The sequence below is a fragment of the Quercus robur genome, chromosome 5 (genome assembly GCF_932294415.1).
Source record: "Quercus robur chromosome 5, dhQueRobu3.1, whole genome shotgun sequence".
Lineage (NCBI taxonomy): Eukaryota > Viridiplantae > Streptophyta > Magnoliopsida > Fagales > Fagaceae > Quercus > Quercus robur.
Window position 1 is genome coordinate 14,410,594 of NC_065538.1, and position 24,173 is coordinate 14,434,766.

A 24,173-nucleotide genomic window follows, 5' to 3' on the forward strand; every position below is an offset into this window, starting at 1 on the left:
CGAACTAATAAGAATTTGCTACCTTAACCGTTTGTAAAAATATTATAGAAAAATTTGTGATTATAACAATACTCTTAAAAGAATCAATAAGATTTTTAAGGGATCAAAAGTGTAATTTTCTAAAACAAAATTGCTAAAATTAGTACCCATATATATAATAAATTTTTTTTTAAAAAAAATTTGGGGGGCATTGCCCCCCCAAGTCCAACCATGGCTCCGTCCATGGTTGTTCCCTATTTCGGTCTCCATGAATGAGCAATTAGGAAAATAGCATGCTTTGTTTACTCTGAAAGACAGAGAGTGGCTTCCTTGGATTAGCCGTCATGCTTGTTTTGCTAACATGGTAAGGTTGAATGCATGAATATCTCTAAATCCCACTCTCCCTCTATCCTTCGGATTGCACAATTTACTCCATTTAATCCAATGGATTTTCTTCTCATTTCATGTTTGGTCCTACCAATATTTTGCTAATGCCGAATTAATGTCATCACAAATTCTATTCAAGATTTTGAACATGCTCATGGAATAAGTTGGGATTGCTTGTGCCACCATCTTGATTAATACCTCTCTTCCTGCCTTTGAGATTTTTTTTTTTTTTTTTAATTTCCATTCCATCACTCTTTTTGTTACCTGCTCCTGTAATTCTCTAAAAGTGCTCACCTTTGATTTGCTTCCCACCATTGGTAGTTTGAGGTACCTCTTACAATTGGTCATGATCTGTGTTCCCAGCATGTTTTGGATATCTAACTTCACTTATTGGCTTGTGTTTGGGTTGAAGAAGAGAGTGGTTTTTCTTCTGTTGATGGCTTGACCCGATGCTCTATCATACGACTCCAATATGTCAAGCAAGTGTCGGCATTCAACAGTTGTTGTCTCACAAAATAGTAGACTGTCATCCACAAATAGTAAGTGTGAGATCTTGACCATTACAAGACAATACTCCTCTCAATTTTTGGTTTTCCATGGCTCTCCGAATGAGAAAGGAGAGACCCTTGGCACATAGGAGGAATAGGTATAAAGACAGAGGGTCCCCTTACTTGATGCCATGGGATGGTGTGATGAATCCCTTAGCTTCTCCATTGATTAAAGTCTAATAAGATGCAGTACGCACCATTTCCATGGCTAAGTTGACCCATTGCTCTAGTAGGCCAATTTTTAGCAATATCCTTTGAAGGAACTCCCAATCCACTCGGTTATATGCTTTGCTGATGTCAAGCTTCACCGCCATGTGGCCCTTTTTTTTTCCTTTTCTCCTGTTTCTCATACGATGGATCATCTTAAAAGCCACTGTAGTATTATTTGTTATAATTCTATTAGGCACAAAAGCACTTTGTGAGTTAGAAATTACATTAGGTAAAATGGGTTTTATCCGGTTGGCAAGGACCTTAGAAATACTTCTTGATACAGCATTTCCCAAACTAATTGGACGAAATTCTGTGATATATCCTGGGTCTTTTTTTTTTTTTTTTGGGGGGGGGGGGATAAGAACGATATTTGTATAATTCATTTTTCTTAGGTATCTGCTAGAGTGTAAAATAAATAATACAATAGTAGTAACATCATGCCTAACAATATGCCAGAAATTTTGAAAAAGGAAAGGCAACATATCATCAGGTCCTAGTGATTTAGATGGGTGCATTTGGAATAGAGCTGTTTTCACTTCTTCCTCTGTATAGGGGCGGGTCAAAGATTGTGCCATACCCTTGGTCACCACCTGATCAACAGATTCAATTATAGCATTCATATCCAATGAGGTGGAAGATGTGAATAGCTGTTTGTAAGTCTTCTACTATGTTGGCAATTTTATCCTCATCGGTGTGCCACTCTCCTTCCCTATCATACAACCCCACAATGTTGTTCTTTCTTCATTGTTGGCTCGCCTTTTGATGGAAATTTTTTGTATTTTTATCCCCTACTGGTAGCCAGATGGATCTCGACCTTTGTCTCCAAAATACCTCCTCATGGTGTAAGAGCTCATTTATCTCCTTCTTCACACCATGTATCCTCTCTACATTCTACCCATACCTTGCTTCCAGCAGTGAGGTGAGTTCTCCTTGTTTTGCATCAAGGTGAGTTCTAGTGTTCCCAAAGGTGACACGACTCCATGCTATAAGGTCCATTCTGCATTTTTTAATTTTCTCAAATAGGTAGTACATGGGACTATTATGAAGGTGTATTTGATTCCATGCCTCCTAGATTATCGTCTCGCAATCAGTGTGGGCCACCCACTTCTCTTCAAATCACTGGATTTTGTGTCGTCTTTTCTGGGGTTGGGTGGGTGGTGCCATGTCCATCATAGTAGGATCGTGATAAGAATAGGATACTGAAAGGTGACTCACTTTTGTTTGAGGGAAAAACTCACACCATTCCATTGTTGCAACTGCCCTATCTAATTTCTCTTCAACAAAAGCTACCCCCTGCCTACCATTCCTCCATGTAAATGGGTAGCCACTAAAACCCATGTCAACTAAACCACAGTGGAGGGGAGTGTTTTTGAATTCAACCATTGCAACCATCAGTCTACTATTGACACCATTTTTTTCATCTGAGGCCAACAGTTCATTGAAATCACCTAAACATACCCAAGGTAGAGATGGTCGAGCATGTAGGTATCTCATGAGTCTCCATGTTTCAGGTTTGAGTTCTTCCTCCAGATGGCCATATAACCCTGTTAGTCTCCATACAGGTGAAGTTTGTGGGTGTACGCTCACATCAATATGGTTTGGTGAATAGGTTTGTGTGTCCACGGTCACATCTGCTCTCCAAAGTAGTGCCAATCCACCCCTACAACCATTGCATGACACAGCTAGCATACCATAAAAACCCAACTCCCTTTTTATCGGTTCCATCTCTCTATCAATCAATTTTGTTTCCATGAGGAACAAAATTGTGGGAGCTTTTTTCCTCACCAATTTGGAGAGGACCTCGACTGCATGACGATTCTCAAGCTCTCGACAGTTCCAACTTAGGACAATCATTGTGATCGGCATGACTGAGCATCAACCTCCACCATTAATAATCCATTTTGTAGTTTGCTTTCCTCGAACTTGAAATGCTTAGCTTTGTCACTCCCATGGTTGTTTCTGTCATTATGTCTCTTTGTGCCCACTTTCAATAGGCTAGACTGGGAAGGCTCGATTTGTGTTTTGGCTGGGGAGGGTATGATTTTTTTCCACGCCAATGTCTATTGGACATTATTGCATGTCAAAATTTGAAAGAATTATACTTGACAGATTTGAGCATTACACAAACCAATATCTTCACTTCAATATTTCTAGATTCCCCCACCTTGAAACTTTGGAGGTTAGTGGCTGCATCATGTTGGAAAGGGTCAAGATTTCTGCACAAAGGCTTAGAATGTTAACATTTGATGCATGCGAAAAGCTGTTAAAGCTGTTGGAGCTTGAAATTGATAGTCCAAATCTGTCATCATTCAAATACCGCAGTTTAGAGAATGTATTTCCTATGATTTTTCCAAAGAATGCTTCATGTCCTTTTGAGCTTACTTTTACATTAGATAATCTTGTTGACACTCTTTGGTTCCTCCAGTTGAGGGAAGTTCTAGTAATGTCAAATCAAAGAAAAGTTTTGAAGCTAACAGTCATTTGTGAAAAGGTATGTCCACTAATGCAAATATATCTATTTTCACCTATTTTCTTTCTTTAACGTCTTTTCATATTTTACAATTTCACCTTTTGTATTCTGAAACATTTTTTTTTTACTTTTCATTGAATTATAGGTTACATTTAATCTTGAAGATTTGAGAGGAATTACACTTCCTCTGTCATTCGAACTTGAACTTATGATGCTATACGTACGGATCTCGGCACTATCAATAGATTATGGAAGTCTTATAGATGGCTTGCTTTGGAGTCCCAAAACAATTGTCATTGCCAACAGGTTTGAAGTCCCGGAAGAAGTGCATAAAGGAATGATTTTTCTTCTACTAGATTTTAGAGTGCCTCTAATTAATTATCATGTTAGGTGATGAATTTTATACAATTATACTGGTGATTAAAATATGTGGGAAATGTGGTTTCCGTTTTTGAAAAACCTATCCTTTCTGATGTCGAACGATTAGGATTCATAAAATCATTTGTATTTCAGTAAAGTAATAAAGTAGTTTGTTTGTTTGGTTGCATTTTGTGAATGACTTTAATAACCCACTATAATTGTTTAATAGCCCATTATTTTTAACTTTTTGTGCTCATGGGTAAAGTAAAAATGGCCCGGACCGGGCCCATTGATGACAGCTAACTAGTGTTAATTTCCGACAACTGTAAAAAAAAAGTTGGCGAAGTTAGCACTGGATAAAATATTTTCATGATTTTTAGTTGAAGGCAAATATGCTGTAGATTAGTAGCGGTTTGGTTGTGCACAAATAGGATGAAAAATGTAAATATTATTATTAATTTGTTAAATTATTTGTGCTTTTTCCTTATTTGCCACAACTTGACAAACTAAAAAGCGTGGTCTCATTAGCTTTGAGACCCATGGTGTCTACATTTACATTATCTGTTTTGAAAATTAAAGATTTGTTTAAACAGGCCTAAAAGATTAGGGATAATTAGAGAGTTTTTTTTTTAAAAGATAATTATAACATGCTGTTAATCCCGCAACTCGAACCTTTTCTCTCCTAGACCTCCAAGCACTTTATGTATAGAGATGTGTCAATTCAATTACAAGGCCTTTTGCATTAGAGAGTATTTATAGTACCATAAATTTGTCCAGCTTGAATAAAATTTTACTTAAAAAGCTTTAGTAGATAGGAAATTTTTCTTAGAAGGTATTATGTATTAAAGATTTATATGGAAGTATACAAATAAATGAATAATGATCTGTGAATGATACTCATTATATTCCTATATTATTTTACTTTATTTTTATTTTAAGACCATATTCTAGAATTCTAGCACTCAAGCCTCATGCGATTCCTATGCTGAAGTTTTGACAAACTTTTGATCTTCTATTAATACACAGTATCATAAGTAGATAGAGTTTTATCCATTTTTATAAAATATCAAGTAGTCTGAAATAACCAAAAGTTCTACAATCCAAAATGTTATCAATTATTTTGAAATATGCACACTTTTTACCATGCACAATTCCTTTTTTTTTTTTAACAAATAATTTGATTAATGAGCATTTTAACTCTTATATATACCAATTTATCTAAAGCATGTTATGTAATAAAAAAACATTGTATTCTTATATACTATCTTTGTAATGAACTAGGATAACATGTACAAAATCAAAGAAAAGGAAAAAGATAAAAACATAAAAATACAAAACTTAATCACATCAACCCAAAATAGAGTTCTAAATAATACAAAAATTCATCGACCTCAAGTAGAGATGCAAGATAAATCAAAATCAACAGAAAAATTGAAAAAAAAAAAAATTTGAGAGAGACAAAGAGAGAGAAATAACATTTTGTGTGTGAGAAGACTATGCATAGAATAAGAAAGAGAATTGTAAATTTATATTAAGATGATGGGAATAAGAAAAGCCAAATATAAAGGAAGATAAATGGATAGAGGAAAAGTAATATTAAAGTAGATAGTAGTAGGGAGATGAAAAGGTAAAACGAAGGGAAAAGGTTTGAAAAAGTGTAACAATAATTTGGGAAATTAATAAGAATAAAAAGGGTTAAAAATAAGAGAGAGAGAGAGAGAGAGAGAGAGAGAGAGAGAGAGAGAGAGAGAGAGAGAGTTGTAAATAGGTTGATGATGTGGCTGCTGATGTGATTTAATAGAAGTGTATTAACAAATAAATGCTATGCTTTAACTTTTATATATATATATATATATTAGTAATTTTTCAGCCATGCTTATACTAGTTATGGTTCAACATTCGGACCAGTTCAGTCCAATTTGGTTTACTTTGCTTTATTTTAGTCCATTTTGGTCTATTTTAGTCCATTTTGGTATACTTTTGTCCAATTTGGTTCAATTTGGTCCATTCGATCTCTTTAGTTCATTTGGTCCATTTAGGTCCAATTTAGTCCATTGGGTCTACTTTAGTCAATTTGGTCCACTTTTGTCCATTCATTCTATTTCGGTTTAGCAATGCCTACGCTTTAACAATGCCTATTCCAATACTCTATGTATTTGGGATACAATTAAGACTCAAAACATGGGAATTTGGAGCTAATTTTATAAACTTTTCATGCTTTTCATGCTCTTGCTATTCATCACATTGCATTTCTTATGTGACCAAATGAAAACATGAACATGGTGAATTGCTGCAAGAAGGAAAATAAAATAATTAGAAGGTGAGGAGTCATGTAGGGATACTTTCATTCAATAATGAATTTTTCCTTAGCAAATGTCACGGATGGTTTAGTAATTTTTTTTAAAATCACTTAATATACATGGTAGCCTATATTTTTCAAGAATTAAAATATAGTTTTGATCCTTAAACTTTGAGGTTTTTTTTTATTTGACCGTTTTCGTTTTAAAATTTTTATTTTTGCCCTTCCTGTTTTATTTTGTTTTCTTATTGAATCTATTGTCCATTTCCCTTGGTGAAATTATTTTTAGTTTTTTTAAAGACACAAAATTATTTTGAGTTTATCTCACATTTTATGATCAATTTACTAATGTAAATGGATGGTAGGATTAATCTAAAAACAAAAATCAAATATGGTAGAGCAAAAGTTAAAATTTGAAACTTAAAGGGCTAAAATAAGAACCCAAACTTCGAGCGCTAAAAATGTACTTTAATCTTAATTATATTATATAAGCCTTATAAAGTGATGTGTATAAAATCTAAAGAAAGTAATTCATAAATATATTTATTATGTTATTGGTGTAACACTAATTATATTCATTGTTCACGTCAAACAAAAAAATAAATCATATTCATCATGACTACAACAAATACTTTTTTTTTTTTTGAGAAGACACCACAACAAATACTTAATATGTAGATTTGAGCTACTTTAATATCATATACTCCTAAAAAATAATAACTTTAATAGTTCCAATTGTGTAGAGGGAAAACCTCCCATGACCCTAAGAAGAGACAAGAGTACATTAGTGACTAAACATACCTTGTAGTTCTTCAATTAAATGTTCCCTATTTACTTCTAATAAGTTTAGAGATATACTCACTTTCACAACATGATAGAGTGTCAAGTTGTAATTATGTTATGAACTTATATTATAGTAATATTGCTTTAATCACAAATTGATACCTTAGTGTGAAAGAGCGTGTAAAATATGTTTGCATAAAGTTTTTTGATACCTCATTTCCTCACTCAGTCAAGCCTTCTTAAGGGGAAAAGATAGGAGAGATTTCGGTGATGGGCTTTTGGGCCTTTCATTAGTGTCTTCTTGTGGGTAACCAAGGTTAGAGCAGTTCTGATTGGGGCCCATATAACCTTACCTCTTTTTGCTTGACCTGAAGCCCATTGCTTAATTCTCCATAGGTATAGACAATAAATCACCAAGGACCTGACCATTTTGTGCTTGCTAGCCTCGTTAAGGCATGTACTACTTTGGGTGCTATTAGGAAAGGCAAGCAAGTGCATGCCCACTTTGTGTTGTCCCCATTTCGTGACGACAATGTTGTCAAGTCATCCTTAGTTGATATGTATGCCAAGTGTGGATTACTTGCACGTGGGGTTTTCGATTCAATTTCTTTGAAAAATTCAGTTTATTGGACTGCTATGATATCCGGGTATGCTCGACATGGGAGGAAATCAGAGTCTAGTGACCTGTTTCAGAGAGTACCAGTCAGGAATTTATTTTCTTGGACAGCCTTTATTTCAGGGTCGCTACAGAGTGGGAATGGGGTTGATGCGTTTTATTTATTTATTGAAATGCGAAGAGAAGGAGTCAACATAGTTGATCCATTAGTTCTGTCAAGCATTGTTGGTGCAAGTGCTAATCTAGCAGTGCTGGAACTTGGGAAGCAGATTCATGGCCTAGTCAACACTCTTGGTTATGAGTCTTGCATATTTATAAGTAATGCCCTTGTAGATATGTATGCCAAATGTAGTGATATTCTGGCTGCAAAGGAAATTTTTGGTAGGATGCAACGAAGAGATGTAGTTTCTTGGACTTCTATAATCGTTGGGACAGCTTAGCATGGGCAAGCAAAGGAGGCATTGGCTATTTATGATGAGATGATTTATGCTGGAGTAAAGCCAAATGAAGTGACCTTTGTTGGATTGATTTATGCTTGTAGCCATGTTGGCTTAGTAAGTAAAGGCCGTTATCTATTCAAATCTATGGAGGATTATGGGATTAATCCTTCTCTGCAGCACTACACATGCTTCTTGGATCTTCTTAGTCAGTCAGGACAGCTAGATGAGGCTAAGAATCTCATTAATGCAATGCCATTTAAGCCTGATGAACCTACTTGGGCAACTTTACTAAGTGCCTGCAAGCACCATAATAAAATTGAAATGGGAATTAGGGTTGCTGATCATCTATTAAGTTTAGAACCAGAAGACCCATCTACATATATACTGTTGTCTAATATTTATGCTAGAGCTGAATTGTGGGAAAAGGTTTCAAAGGTGAGAAAGTTGATGGCATTCATGGAAGTTAAAAAGCAACCAGGCTATAGTTGTATTGAATTGGGAAAGGAAAGCATAGTGTTTTATGCTGGGGAGACCGCTCATTCTATGAAGGATGTGATTTTTGGTTTGCTTAAGAAGTTGGATGCAGAGATGAGGAGAAGGGGTTATGTTCCAGATATTAGTTCTGTTTTACATGACATGGAGTGGCAAGAGAAGGAAAGACAGCTATTTTGGCATAGTGAGAGGTTAGCTGTGGCCTACGGGTTGCTTAAGGCTGTCCCGGGGACAGTTATTCGGGTAGTGAAGAATCTTCGTGTTTGTGGAGACTGTCACACAGTTTTAAAATTTATAAGCACCATTATGAAGAGGGAAATTGTTGTCAGAGATGCCAATAGATATCACCATTTCAAGGACGGGGAGTGTTCATGCAATGATTTTGGTGATTTTGCGAATCTGCGTTGGAATTTTTCCTTTGGTTTTTCATGTGTCTGCCATCTATTGATCATAGGTTCAAGTCTGAATCTGCTTATTCAAGCCTCTTGTAGTTAGCCTTTTCCTTTCATTTTGGTTTTTTTTTTTTTTAATTTCTGAGGCTTGCTAATTTTATTGGAACACATATCACCTAACCTGTGTTGTCAGCACCAATGGTTTAAATGACATTGATCTCGTATTTTCAACCTCCAAGCCAAGGAAAACACAGGCTTTGAAGAAACAAGTAAGAATTGCAGAGATGCGTGAAAGAGAAAAGAAGCAAGGAAAAGAAAAGGAAAACCAGAGAGAGAGAATTGAGAATATCAGAGAAGAGAAAACTCAATTATGATTTTCTTGAATGAAAATAAAATACAATACATCTCACTTATATATAAATGAATTTACACGCATAAAATAGGATCTAGAACTTTCTAACAATCCTAACTAACTTGTAACAGAATTTCCCGCCATCTCTAAAGCTTGAACTGATTGGGTTTAAACAGACACGTGCCATACCAGAATCACACGAGTTATAACTAACTCTCACCCACACTGAAACGACATAGTTTAACTTAGTGGTTCACACGTGTGTATGAGTCCAATACGTGCTTAACCATCTTCTTCCTTTAACTGTAAATGATGCTCTGTTTTTCTATTGTTATCAGGCTTTACGGTGAAAGTGGTTGACGTTTACCTATAATTGTGGGTATTGCATTAACAGTTTAGGGGATGGAAAAGTGGGAGAATAGAAAAAGTTTTAATTTCTCTCATTTTTGTTTGGTTGGGAGTGGAAAAGTAGAGAGATGGAAAAAGTGAGTTTGTATAAATTTACTCATATATACTTGTTAAAAAATGATGGTCAATTAAAACAAAAAAAATGTCAAACAACCAAAAAAGAAAAAGCAATTACTCAATTTATTAAAAAATAAAAATCATGTTCCAAAAAAATCATGTCTAGTTAAAAAAAAAAAAAAAAAAAACAACAACAACAACAAAACAAAACAAAACAACTGGTAGACTTGAGGAGAAAACACACGAACCCTACCATTTATTTTTCTTCCTCCCCTCTTAACCAAACACACTCCAAAAAGTTTTCCTTCCCATTTTCTCTCCAAAATTTTTCATCCACTCTATTTCACCTCCAAACAAACACACCCTTAGTCTTCAGTTTTCTGACTGTTGTAGGAATATTTAAAGTAGATAAGTGGGTTCCAATTAGCTCAACTAGTAAAGTCTTTGATGGTTGAATAAGATATCTGAGATTTAATCCCCACCTACACCAAAAACTGATTGGTGTCTTGGTCTGATGATAAAGAGCTATCATAAAAAACGGACGCTATAAGTTGAAACTTTCTTTAAAATAAAATAAAATAAAAGTAGATAGGGATAAACCCCACTATTAGGATGAGTGGTCTTCAAACACTCAATCACTCATCTTAACAATTCACTACTAATTTTGACAACTCATATAAGATCAGTTTAAATTTAAGCTCAAAGTTAAATACATTTAATAACCCATGTGGACAATTCTTAGGCCATGGGTTATGGGTCGAGTCGAATCTGACCCAATTACTAATATCTTCCACCCATCCATATTGGGAACTATAGTCAGAACTGGATCCTATCAATCTCTAATTCAATCCTTTCTTCATACAAAAAATAGAGTATGTAGGGTATGAGTACTAAATTAAGTCATCATCTAAACTAACATAGTACATCACTCATAATATCTCATCTATGTCCCAAATTATTTTATCGCACTAGTTCAAGTTTCTTTAATACCCTATGAGTTCAAAACTCAAAGCAACATTTGATCCCATAGCATATAATATTCTCATGATTATGTTGAAATTCAAAGATTCATCATAATCATTAGGACTACATGTCATAGAATGAATAGTGCTCTAAATAATCTTTGAGAGACACTCATGATAATTCATTTGCACTTGACTACTTTCCTAGACATGCTTTGTGAGATTGTATTTTATCATGGCCCTAAGATGACATGCTAAGTAGCGACATCAAGCCTTCATGGCATAGTTCTAAGTCAAAAAGGGAATAAAATAGATCATGTAATGGTAAACGAAGCCTCATATAGTGACAATGTAGGGATTTATACAAGCACTTCCTTAATTTGTTGACTACAGCATTTATAGTATAATTTGTATGCTATGGCAAAGCTCCCACTCACTACACAAGATGATCACTTGCTCACTTTCCAAAATGCCAAAGTGATCGCTATGTTTCATCCCGCTCACTACTCAAGCACCATGGCGATCATTCATGTGAGTAGATTAATCTAAGCATGGTGACATATTCTCAAATAATGTGCCTATTATGCAATATCAATCACATCACAACATGAATTAAAATTAATAACCTCATTGTTGCATATGATATGAATAATCACAATGTCTATAAGTTATCGAAAAAAACATATCAAATCCAACAAAATTCCAAACTCCTACGATGAGTCTAAAACACATATTTAGTAAAAATACATATTTAGTAGTGACCTTAGTAAGTGGATTGACTACCATCCTGCTAGTGGAGATACGCTGGATGATCAACTTTTCTTGTGTAATAATATTTCAAGTGTAGTAAAATAGAATGTCTATTTATTTGGTTCTACAATGGTGTTTTGGATCCTTGGCATAAGTCATCATTGTTATTACGATATCTTGTTAATTTTAAATCCAATTTGGTTCATGAGCTATCATGTTGAAGGGAATTAAATTTTCTACAACATGAGGTTAAATTAATCCTTATCGAATGGTCAGGATTAATTTTGGTCAGTTTTGGTCAAATCAGGTCAAAATAGAATTTCAATGATAAAATTTTAGTTTAAATAAAATTTAAATGATAAATTTTTTCCTAAATTTAATAGTTTTTAAATATTATCCCTTAATTTGAGGAAATATATCTTAATAAGTAATATAAAATTAATTTACTAATTAGTAAAAGTAATCATTTGGCACAGTCGCGGTTTCCAAACTCAACTTTTATTATTATATAATAGCCTCATCACACATGTTTTGTGCATGTAATGAGGCTTTTTATTATTTATTTTTTGGGTTTACACATTTTATTCATGGCAATTTTATTTTATTTTTTATTTTAAGAAGAAGTTGTATTAGTACTTGGCTACTAATGTGAGAAAAAAATGTGGAGGTGGGAAAAAAAATAATTTAGTGTTTAAAAAAATGATAAGTTTGTGGGGGAAAAAAATTATTATTTATTTTCTTTTAAAAAGAAGAAGTTGTATTAGACTTTCAACCCACTTACTCAAGCCACTCTGCAATGCCATGCAACCTTCTTGCTTCTTTTATTTATTTATTAATTATTATTAGGATAAATTACAAAGTTGGTTTCTATTTTTTACACCATATCTTAATTTGGTTCCTAACAATTCAATTGTATCAATTTGATCTCCAATATTTTTAGTGTGTTAATTTAATTCATGCCTTTATCATTTGGATGGAAAAATATGATGTGTCAAATGGAATAATTAAAAAAAAAAAAAAAAATCATACCACATCATCTACCCACTGTATGGCCACATTAGATTAAAAAAAAAAAAAAAAAAACCCTATTTCAGATGTTCACACGTATGTGAGATCAATACCATCTCACTAAATGGTTCTAAAATCCTTATAAGTTTCTCTCTCGTTATCCAATATCATTTCCATCTCCTCTCCCTTTTCTCCATCTCAATAAAATCATTGAAGTTGTAGAAGGTGGCAAGGACAGCAGCGCATTAAAAAAAAATGGAAGAGAGGGAAAATAAGCAAAAAAACTTTCACAAAAACAAAACGGAGATCAAAAGTAGAAAGACCCAACTTTAGAAGATATATAATTTTATCACACAAAAAAAGGGAGACCAATAATGTTTGATTCATTATTAATTTACAATCACACTTGTTCGGCAAATTTACATTATGTAAAGTTGTGAAATTTAATCCACTTGCTTTCTTCTTGAGTCTTGACAACAAAGGCTAAATAAAAGTGTCCTCTAGTGCTTCTTGTGTACTAACTCCTTCGAAGCCTTGCAAGATGTTATTCATTCTGAACACTCAAAACCCAATTTGCATTTATGTGAACTGGCTCAATGCTATGTTTCTAGATTCTAGCAATCTTGGACTCAATACGGTTCACCAAAAATTTCCTCTATTTCATTGACCTCCTCAAAACGAAGCAAACAGTGATAGATAGAAATAAAACAAGAAATAAGAAAGAAAAATAAATATAAGCAATAACAATAATCACGTGTAATTGAATTTGACTATATATATGTGTGTGTGTTTTTTTTTTTTTGGTTGTTGTTGTTGCTAAACTTAACTTCTATATATTTGTAATTCGTAATTGAGTTACAACTTACAAAGGACAAAAATTGATACTTGTGGAACTAATAGCAAAAGAGAAGGAGGAATGGAGAGACAAACCTGGGAGACAATTGAGTTGGCATAGGGCATGATGACCTACGGATTAATTTCTCAATTGAAAATCCCCAAATGAAGATCCCTTTTTCAAACCCCAAAAACCAAATCTCTAAATCACTAAACCTAAGCACAAATCAAACCCATTTCAGCCAAGACATAGAGAGTAAGGGTGTGCACGGGTCGGGTTGGGTGGGTAAAGTTCAATATTTCTATCCAATCCACCACTAGTGGGTTGGGAAAATTTCAATCTGCCAGTGACCCATCGAATTCTAAATCTGGCAGATTGGTTACAAATTTTTGCAATATCAACTCGATGGGTTAGGCGGGTTGATATTATTCTTTTAATAAACTAAAGAGTATATATACTTACATATAAGGATAACCAACATTGGTGCCTAAACTAACCGTATTACAAATTGTAAGAAGTTAAGAACCACTAAGAGTATTACACATGCACAACAGTAAAACTAACTCTATTATTAGAAACTAAATGACCTTTAGCTTTTCAATCTAATGTTACATGTTGTTTTGTATTTGTTTGCATCTTTAGTGGATTGATTTGAGTTTGTAGGTATAGCTGGCTTTACATGTCATACTATAACATTTTTTATAATATATATAATGGATTAAAAGACAAAATATTCTGTAGATTTACAAGAATATATGGAGCCCAAATTGAAAAGATAAACAACATACTCAAAAAAATATAGATACAAACATTAAACAATACAAGACAAAAAAACAATTACCTTTGTTGTTGTCTAGGAGAGTACGCAGTTGATGGAAAGTGAAGAATTGAAAGGATAAAAAAAGAAAAAAAGAAAAAAAAAAAGAGGCTTCAATGTTGGCTGAAGGTGAAGGCTAAATGCAGAGTGTATGTAGTCTATAGCTAGAGTGAGTTTAAGGGTTGGCTTTTTATATTTTGTTTAAGAAATTTTTGCTGATTAGTTGTAAAAATTGATTAGGTAAATTGATTAACTTTAAATAAAAAATATACGGTTAAAAATTTTGAACTAATATATATTTTTCTATTTATTTATAATTAACTGGGCGGGTTGGGTTGTAGCGGGTAGGCAATGTTTCAATTTGTTACTCAACCTAATTCGCTATTTTAGGGGTCTAACCCACCCAACCCAAACCACCTAATTTAATAACCCACCTGGCACGGGCGAGTTGGCTGTGTATTGGGCGGGTAGGCAGGTCAAGCGAATATTCTACACACCCCTAATAGAGAGAAAGATTGAGAGAGAGAGAGAGAGAGAGAGAGAGAGAGAGAGAGAGAGAGAGAGAGAGAGAGAGAGAGAATGAACTTTCTATTGTTGGAATCCTTGTTGTCTACAACTTGATCTTGACTCATGTGAGAGTGAGGGGGTGAGGGAGATGAATCTAACTAGAGAGAGGGAGTAGGGATTTAGAATTTTCCCCCAAACTGATTTCATGTGCGAGCATCAAAAGAGTTTTTTATTTTATTTTATTTTTATTTTTATTTTTATTTTTTATCTAATAGGCAATACAGTTGGCAGTTGATATGGCATGAAATATATATATTTTTTATTTATTTCGTTTAACATCCATTAAATGGATAAAGACATCTAAGACTTAAAAAAAATTATCCAAATACCCCCTATGCATTAAAAAATTTTACACACATACATCCTAAGCCGAAAAAATGACATAAATGCCCTTGGAACTTAAAAAATTATTAAAATGTTTAAAGGGTATTGGATCATTTCTTATGTTTTGGGGGCTATTTCGGTCATGCTATAACGTTTCTCTAATTTTTCTGTCATTATAACGCTGCCTGCACAAGTTCTTTGATCATTTTTTACACTTTAGGGGTGTATTGGTTATTTTTTAGGTTTCAAGTGTATTTTAGACAGCTCCAACGATTATGGGGGCATTATGGTCAATTTTTGATTTATAGGGGTATATTGGTCTTATTTTAGTCATCAAGGGGTATTTTGGGCTTTTTCAAACGTAGGGGGATATTTACAGTCGGTTTCCATGTTTCTGCGGTGCATTGGTCTTTTTTTTTCGATATCGGGTATATTTTGGACATTTTTTGTGGTTATGAGGGAATTGTGGTCTTTTTATTTTATTTTATATTTTTTTTATAGGGCTATTTTGGTATTATTCAAGTAATCAAGGGGTTTTCCACCTTTTTCAGGCATGGGGGGTACTTTTGTCATTTTCTAGCTTTTAGGAGGTATTTCGATCATTTCGATGTTTTGGGGGTAGTTCGGTCATTTTTAATGTGTTGGGGGTGTTTTTTTTTTTTTTTTTTTTTTTTTTTTTTTTTTTTTTTTCAGACTTATAGGGGTATTTTGGTCTTATTCAAGTAATCAAGGGCATTTTGGTTTGTTTTAGGCACAAGGGGTACTTTGGTCATTTTCGATGTCTAAGGGGGTGCTTGGGTCATTTTTGATGTTTTGGGGGTGTATTTCAGTCATTTATTAGGTTTTGGGGGTATATCGCTCTTATTCTAGGTATCGGGGGTGTTTTGGACATATTTTTGTGTTTACAGGGCATTTTAGTCATTTGATAATAAATCCTTATAAGAGACCTTTTCCAGCGCTTTTCAAAAACGCCAAGATAGGTTAACCTTATCCCAGCGCTTTTAAAAGCGTCAGGATAGGTCTCTCCTATAAGGGAATGGAGTAATCCTATTCCAGCGCTTCCAAAAGTGCCGAGATAGGTCTCCATCATAAGGGAATAGGGTAACCCTCTACCAGCGTTTCCAAAAGCGTCGGGATAGGTCTCTCCCATAAGGGAAATGAGTAACCCTATTCCAGCGCTTTTAGAGTGCTGGGATAGGACGACCATATTCTAGCGCTTTTGAAGCGCTGGGATAGGGTACTTTCAAAAATTAAAGTAATTAAAAAAAAATGATAAACCGAACCTATAGTGGCGATTGTAAAACGCTGCAATAGGTTTCCATATACCAGCATTTTTGGAAACCGCTGTTATAGGCCTCCTATTGCAACGATTAATAAAGCACTGGTTTTGAGCTGCCATAATAGGATTTCCTATACCAGCGGTTTCGAAAAGCGCTGCTACAAGCTCCTCTATTATAATGGTTTTTAAAAGCGCCGAGAAAAAAACGCTGCAATAGAATGAGTTTTGTTGTAGTGCTTACTTTTATATTATTCGAAGAAGATTCTATTGACACTCTGTGGTTCCATAAGTTGAGGGAATTTCTACTAATGTCAAATCAAAGAAAAGTTTTGACCCTAAGAATTTTGTGTCAAGAGGTATATCCACTAATGCAAGTTTATCTATTTTCAACCAATTTTTCTTCAGTGTGATTTTAAATTTTCAATTTCACCTTTTGTTTTCTGAAACCTTTTTACTTTGCATTGATTATAAAGGTTGCATTTAGTCTTGAAGAATTGAAAGGAATTACACTTCCTCCATCATTTGAACTGGAACTTATGACGACAGATGTACGAATATCACCACCATTCATAGAAACAATAGATCATGGAAGTCTCTTAGATGGCTTGCTTTGGAGTTGTTGTCCAAATAAACTGTCATTGCTAACAAGTTTGAAGTCCCGGGAGAACTGCATAAAGGTATGATTTTTCTTCTACTAGATTTTAGAGTGCCTCTATTAGACTAAGTTGCACTTAACAAGTTAATTAGATTAAAGTGGGTTTTCATCTATTGCATGTTAGTGATTAACATATACAGTTATTCAGATATTAAAATATAAGGGAAAAGTGGTATCTGATTTTAAATACCTATCCTTCCTGATGTCAAACAATTAAAATTCAGAAAAAGCATTTGCATTTCTGTAAAGTAATAATGTAGTTAGGTTTATTTTTGTTCTGTTTTTTAAACTAGTGTTAATTCTTGCCAAGTAACAAAGTTGCAGAAGTTGGTGCTTGGTAATAGATTTGCATAAAATAAATGTAAATCTAATTATTATTATTATTAATATTTTAAATGATTTGTACCCTAAACCTTGCCTCGTTTGCCACAAGCCATAGTCTGGGGATTTGAGACTTAAAACCCCTTAATAGGTCTGTCTAAAAAAAAAATCCATTCAAGAGACATCAACTTTGAGACCATTGGTGTCCATTTGCATTATCTAGTTTTTGAATTAATGATTTTTTTAAACAAGCCTATAAGAGTTGGGAGAGCGAGGGAATATTTATAGAACAATGAATTTGTCCAAAATCAATTTTTATTGAGAAAACTCTAGTAGCTAGTAAATTTTCTTAAAAGGTATAAGTTTTAAGAATTATATGGAAGAACAAAATTAATGAGCTTGTGTATGATATTCTCATTATATCTCTATATTATCTTGACTCTATTTTTATTTGAAGAATATGATAATATAAAATGTCAATACTCAAACCTAATGTGAATCCTATGCCAAAGTTTTCACAAACCTTTTTCTTCTGTTTCACACAATACATTATCACAAGCTTGATGTGAATATACTTTAAAACTTGAAAAATTGAAACATTTAATAAAATATCAATTAGTCTTATACAACCAAAAGTTATAAATCCCATAATTTATCAATTAGTTTGAAATATGCACAAGTTTACTTTCCATAATTACTCTTTTTTGGTGAATAAGTATTTCAATTCCAAATAAAGAAACCAAACAGTTGTACATTCAGTTCCCACAAGCATTGGAGAAATACTATAGATGTTTATTTATGATAATATAAAGAGCCAGCGCTCAAGTTTGATGTGGTTCCTTTTTAATTGTAGGAGAACCTTTCCATTTGAATTGTAAGTTAAAATTTGGAAAATATTAACTTTCAAATAAATATTTATTAGTCTGAAACATAAAAAATTTCTACTTTTTCCAAGTCTATCATTTAGTTTGAAAAAAATCAAGACAGTTCTTATTTTCTGGGGGTGTGAGTGGGGTATGATTGTGATGAATGAGTCTATATCTCATTACCGAATGGAGAAACCGAATAGTTGTCCCATTTGGTAAGAGAGTTTAGGTATTGGTTTTCAAAATGATGTAAAAACTGTGGTTTAAAAGTGTTGAACTAGTGTTTAAAGTACTCCAAAAAAAAAAAAAAGTGCTTGGTATTATGTTTCTAATAACATATTTTCAAAACTGAAAAAAAAAAAAAAAATACAATTTGAGTGTTTGGTATGAGTATGTGTTTTAAAGAAAAAGTTTGTTTTATTTGTTGTTAACATCATATGGGTTCATGGTTTTCAAAATAATTACAACAATGTCACTTAAAACTTTGACTTAAAAATTGAAAACTCCTCTTGAGATGTTCTTAAAATACAACGCTTAAATACTCTAAAATGAGAATTGTGACTCACACTGTCTTTGTTAAACTTTCCTACCAAATATGTTGAAATAGGCCCATAGTTTGCAGTATGTAAACATTGAAAATTGTTGTTTTAAATCTTTAACCAAACAGGCAGTTCCCTCTATAAATAGAATTCAAGCAACACTCATGCTGCAAACGCTTGACCTAGTTAGTAGTTACACTTGCTTCCCAAAAGGCAGTAATAAATACCCTCCATTTTTTGCCCAAGACTCTGTTTTAAATATCCTCACTATGTTTTTTATTTATTTTTTATTTATTTTTTTATTTTTATTACTTAAAGAGAACATAGTTACTTGATGCCAGGTGTGAAGATGTGGGTTGTGGCTATGGATGCAATTATTTAGATTATGTAAAGCAATGATGATTAGGAATAATTCTAATTTGTCTCAGAATTATTACTCTTGCTGGAACTAATTGCTTCAACTCTAATTTACATAAAACACTGGATGCTATGTAAGAAAGTATTAAATAGAGAAGATTTAGACTATTGCTGTCCTTGTCATTCGAAATGTTGGTGACATCATTTAAAAGGAGCAAAGATCATCTGTATTCCTAGGATTGAAGATGAGAGGCTTCTTAATTGCAAGACATTGTTTGATATATTGCCTACCCTTGACAGAAATCATGTGATTCAATTTAGATTGGATTGGGATCACCATTTGCATGGAGAGGTGGCTTAAGCTTTTACAAGATTAGAATTTGAAGCAATATTTTATCGTGGAATAAATACTTTCCTACATTGGATAATGTGAACTATTTGTATGTTTAATGCTCTAAACACAGTGAATTGAAGATAATAGAACTTTGAAATTCTTTATATTTCAATGGCCATTGGGATTTAGAAAACCAAAAGTAGGTTTCTGCATAACGTTCTTGATAGCTTTATCTTCTATGCTAAGCAATAGGTTTGCTTTTGAAAGGACTGGGATAGGGAAAAGCTTAGAGTTTGTAATTGGTAAAGCAAAATAAAGGAGGTGTAAAATAGTGGACGTTATAATTATGTGGTTATACTTATTGGTTATACTTAGGATACGTTTCATACACTGAATGAAGATTACATAATAATAATTTTTATTACTGGAAATAGAAGACATTGTAATGAAATAACTATTACTATTCATAAGTTTAGTTGTTACGTATGGAAAGCTTGTAAAAGATGATATATAAGGAAGCTTTATATTTTTGGAAATATATTAATTTTAAAACCTATTATATGCACTAAGGAATAACTATTACATCCATTTTAAAGAAGAATAGCTATTCTTCAATTTAAAGAAGAATAGCTATTCTTCAATTTAAAGAATAGTTATTCCAATGTAATAGCTAATTCATATAGTAAAATGCAACTAAATGATTGAATTGATATTACACATGAACAACTATTCAATTACAAGAGCTATTACAATGTACATACCCTTACTATATCCTTAAAACCTCCTTTCATTATTTAGTATTTACTCTTTAAAACCTTTCTATATCTTTATTTTTTTAATTTCTTTTTTCAATTAATGATTGTAAACTTTGAAATTTCTTTGGTACTTGTGGTCAAGACTCTATACAGAGTGAAGATGGTGATATAATTGATTATTGATATATTTGTGGTGATTCTGATTGTTGTTAGCTATACATTCCACTTATTTTTATGAAATTATGTTGGGATTTTTCATAAACAATAATGTTTCATACATTCCAATCCAAACATACTATTGCATATCATTTATGGTTTTTTTTTTAAAAAAAAAACTGTAAAATACTATTCCAAGACTTTTTTTTTTCTTACTAATACCAGGCAAAGAAGTTAAAGGATTACATCATAATATTAGGAGTTTACCTTGCTGCCATAGCAGCTAGGTTCCTACTTTTAATTAATATAACATTAAAAGCTCTCAAAATAGCTTTAGTCTAAATCTATAAGCCAACATAGAGTTTTCTTGAAAAATATTACATATAACAATTATGTATCATCTAAAATAGCTTCAGTCCACCATTATGTGTCATATTGTAAGACTTGATTAGTAGTAGTAATATAGAAAGATGTAATGAGATCAACTCTTTCAACCATTCATCACTTCAAAATATCCCCTCAAGCCCAACATTGCAGCTTGCTCTGTGGTATCACTTTTGGGAGTGTTGAACTCAAGGCACACATTAGCAGTAAATTCAAATTCTTTAGGGCCGTTTGTTACCGTTGTTTAAATAACAGTTTTCAGTGTTTAAACAACATTATACATATTTTCACACTTTTTCATCCACACATATTTCCAAAAAATACAAATAACGTTACTAGAAATTTCTTACCAAACGGGCCTTTAGATATATTGCCATTTTTCTGCAAAAAGAAATCATTAGAATGCATTTATACTCAAAATATAATCAAAGAAATAATTTTAATGTCTTACATCATAGGCCTGCCACTGAAAATCGAAGGCCACATCAACAGGTTCCATTTTCTCACATTCCAATTTCATGACCCTAATGTGTCCATTTTTTGTCAAGTCATCTAATTCTTAATTTTTAAAACATCTTAACACTATACCAAAAAAAATCTATTATATTAGGTGTTAATACAACAAAATAAGTGTAGTAGTGTAGTGTTAGACAAAATATTGTCTCTACAAGTTAAATTGTTGCAATAGTAACTTAAAAGTGTTAAAATATTGCATCAACAATAATAAGTTACAATAACCTATAACTTTTAGTTGCAATAGAAGTTTTAATAAATTAGGAAAAATTGTTGCAATAACATAAAATGAAAGAATAATTGCAATAAATTGATACAAATTATTTTTGCAATCTATTGCAACGAAAATTTTGAACTAATAGCTTATTGCAAAGAAGTTATCATTACAATAATTTGATATTAATTCTTTTATAATCTATTGCAATGACAAACACGAAGTTGCAATGAATATATTGTTGAAATAAATTAGTATCAATTATTTCATAATCTATTGCAATAACAAAATGAAGTAATTATCTATTACAATAAAGATATCATTGCAATAATTTAATCCGACTTATTTTGGTCAATTATTTGCAATTTATTGCAATAAATTTTGTGAATTAATAGCCTATACTTACAGGATATTTGAAATAGTAAATTGTTTATTGCAACAATATATATCATTGCATTAAAATTATCATTAAAAAATTTGGAGTTTATTGCAATAAAAGTTTTTGTTGTACAAACATATTACCTCAAATTTTAAGACGTAAGGTTGGTAACTAAATACTTAATATAAAAAATGTTTAAGGATTAAGTTCTTTGAGAAGATGATATGTAAGGTCCATAAAAGTTTATAAACTTTAAACTAAATACTTAATTAAAAAAAAAAAAAAAACATGGGAATCACGGGTTAAAAACTAGTTGTTAATACTTTTGAGTTTTCACTTTACAATGTCATAATTATTTAATACATTAATTAATACCATACTTTATCAATATGGATATAAACTCAAATATATATATATATATATATATATATATATATATATATATATATATTTATATATATATGGTCGACTAGCAATTAAATAATGAATGAATAATAGTATACATTGGGTTAAATTAGTACCAATGTACCATATTTCTATCTCTCCTTAAAGCAAAAATCACAAGCTAAAATCAAGGACCATTTAGATTAGGACCATATAGGAAGAAGCAGCTAAACATATCTGAAGATGATAAAATATTGGGCCTGATGGGCTTACCTTGATGGGCCTGACGGATTGGGTCTCTTGGGCCTGTGTGAAGATGGTCCCAGCTTTGAAGGCCCATCACTGACTGACACAGTAAGGGCCCATGATCCGAAACGTCCATAACCCAGAAAAACCCTAAGATCCGGAAGTGGGAATCCTTGCTCACCACGCTTAGAAGAATTGGGAGTAGAGTCCCACATTGAAAAGATGTGGAAACCAAAAAGGAAAAGTCAACCCTCTATCACTATAAAAGGTCTAATACCCACAGAAATCGGGGTACGCTTTAATTGACCCTCTCTAACGCTCTAAGTAAAACAGAACAATTCTAACTTGACCGTCGGAGAACCTTTGGCCGGCACCACACCGGTGCTCCCTGAAGGACGTCCGTCGATTGTTCTTGTCGTGCAGGTTCGATTCGAGTCGCGAGTACGGTGTGACCTATTGGTGACAATTTTCGACGTCATCAGTTGGCGCCGTCTGTGGGAATCGACGTTTCCTAGACAAAAGAGTTACATGGTACTCACACACTCGATGGCAACCACAAATGACGTCCAAGAAGAAGCCCCTACGACTGCCCTTGAGAGACAGGTCAAGACGCTCGCCGCAGCCGTGGAGCGCCTCACCAAACAAAACCACGACCTGGTAGAGCAGCTGAATCAAAAGAGTGCAGCGGTGAATAGCCAAGGAGAAGACCAAGAAGGGAACAGTGAGGAAAGGAGAAATAATGACGGACCACAGGAGAGTAACGCCCCGAGCAAACAAGTGCGACGGGACGCTAGCATCCCTTCAGTGACGGATACAGCTCCACAACCCATCATCGCGGAGATGCAGGCGATGAAGGAACAGATGGAAGTCCTGATGAACGCTCTCAAGGGGCGAGTGTCCAGCGATCTTGACGACCTTGTCAACCGGACTGACTCACCATTTACGGCGTCCGTCAATTCCTTCCCCCTGCCGAGTAAGTTCCGCATGCCGAGTATGGACAGTTATGACGGAATCAAGGACCCTCTCGATCACCTAGAGACCTTCAAGACCCTGATGCACCTTCAGGGAGTGGCAGACGCAATTATGTGTAGGGCATTCCCTACAACCCTGAAGGGCGCGGCAAGGATTTGGTTCAGCCGACTAACACCAAACTCCATCGGCACCTTCAAGGAGCTGAGCGCTCAGTTCACTACGCACTTCATCGGAGGACATCGGTATAAGAAGTCCACAGCTTGTTTAATGAATATCAAGCAGAGAGAGGAGGAGACGCTACGGGCCTACATATCACGCTTCAATAAAGAAGCGCTCTCGATCGACGAAGCCGACGACAAGATATTGGTGGCAGCGTTCACGAACGGGCTGAAGGGGGGTAAGTTTTTGTTCTCCCTATACAAAAACGACCCAAAGACCATGTCAGAGGTGCTTTACAGGGCCACCAAGTATATGAACGCTGAAGACGCACTGTTAGCCCGAGAAGACAGACCCAAGAAAAGGGATAGACAAGAGGACCCCCGACAGGACCAGGGGCGGAAGAGAGGACGGATGGGAGATCGGAGGGAGGAGAGACGTCCAAAACCAATGGGCGGAAGGTTCACAAGTTTCACTCCGTTGACCTCCCCGATAGACCAAGTCCTAATGCAGATTAAGGACGAAGGATCCCTGACGTTTCCGGGAAAGCTGAAGAGTGATCCTAACAAAAGGTCCAGAGACAAATATTGCCGCTTCCACCGTGACC

At 33.8% G+C, this 24,173-nt stretch overlaps 1 pseudogene; it reads left to right on the plus strand.

Annotated features, from left to right (window-relative positions):
- The first annotated feature begins 3,180 nt into the window (after positions 1–3,180).
- LOC126727850 (pentatricopeptide repeat-containing protein At4g14050, mitochondrial-like) lies at positions 3,181–9,079 on the plus strand (annotated as a pseudogene).
- The last annotated feature ends 15,094 nt before the right edge of the window (positions 9,080–24,173 follow it).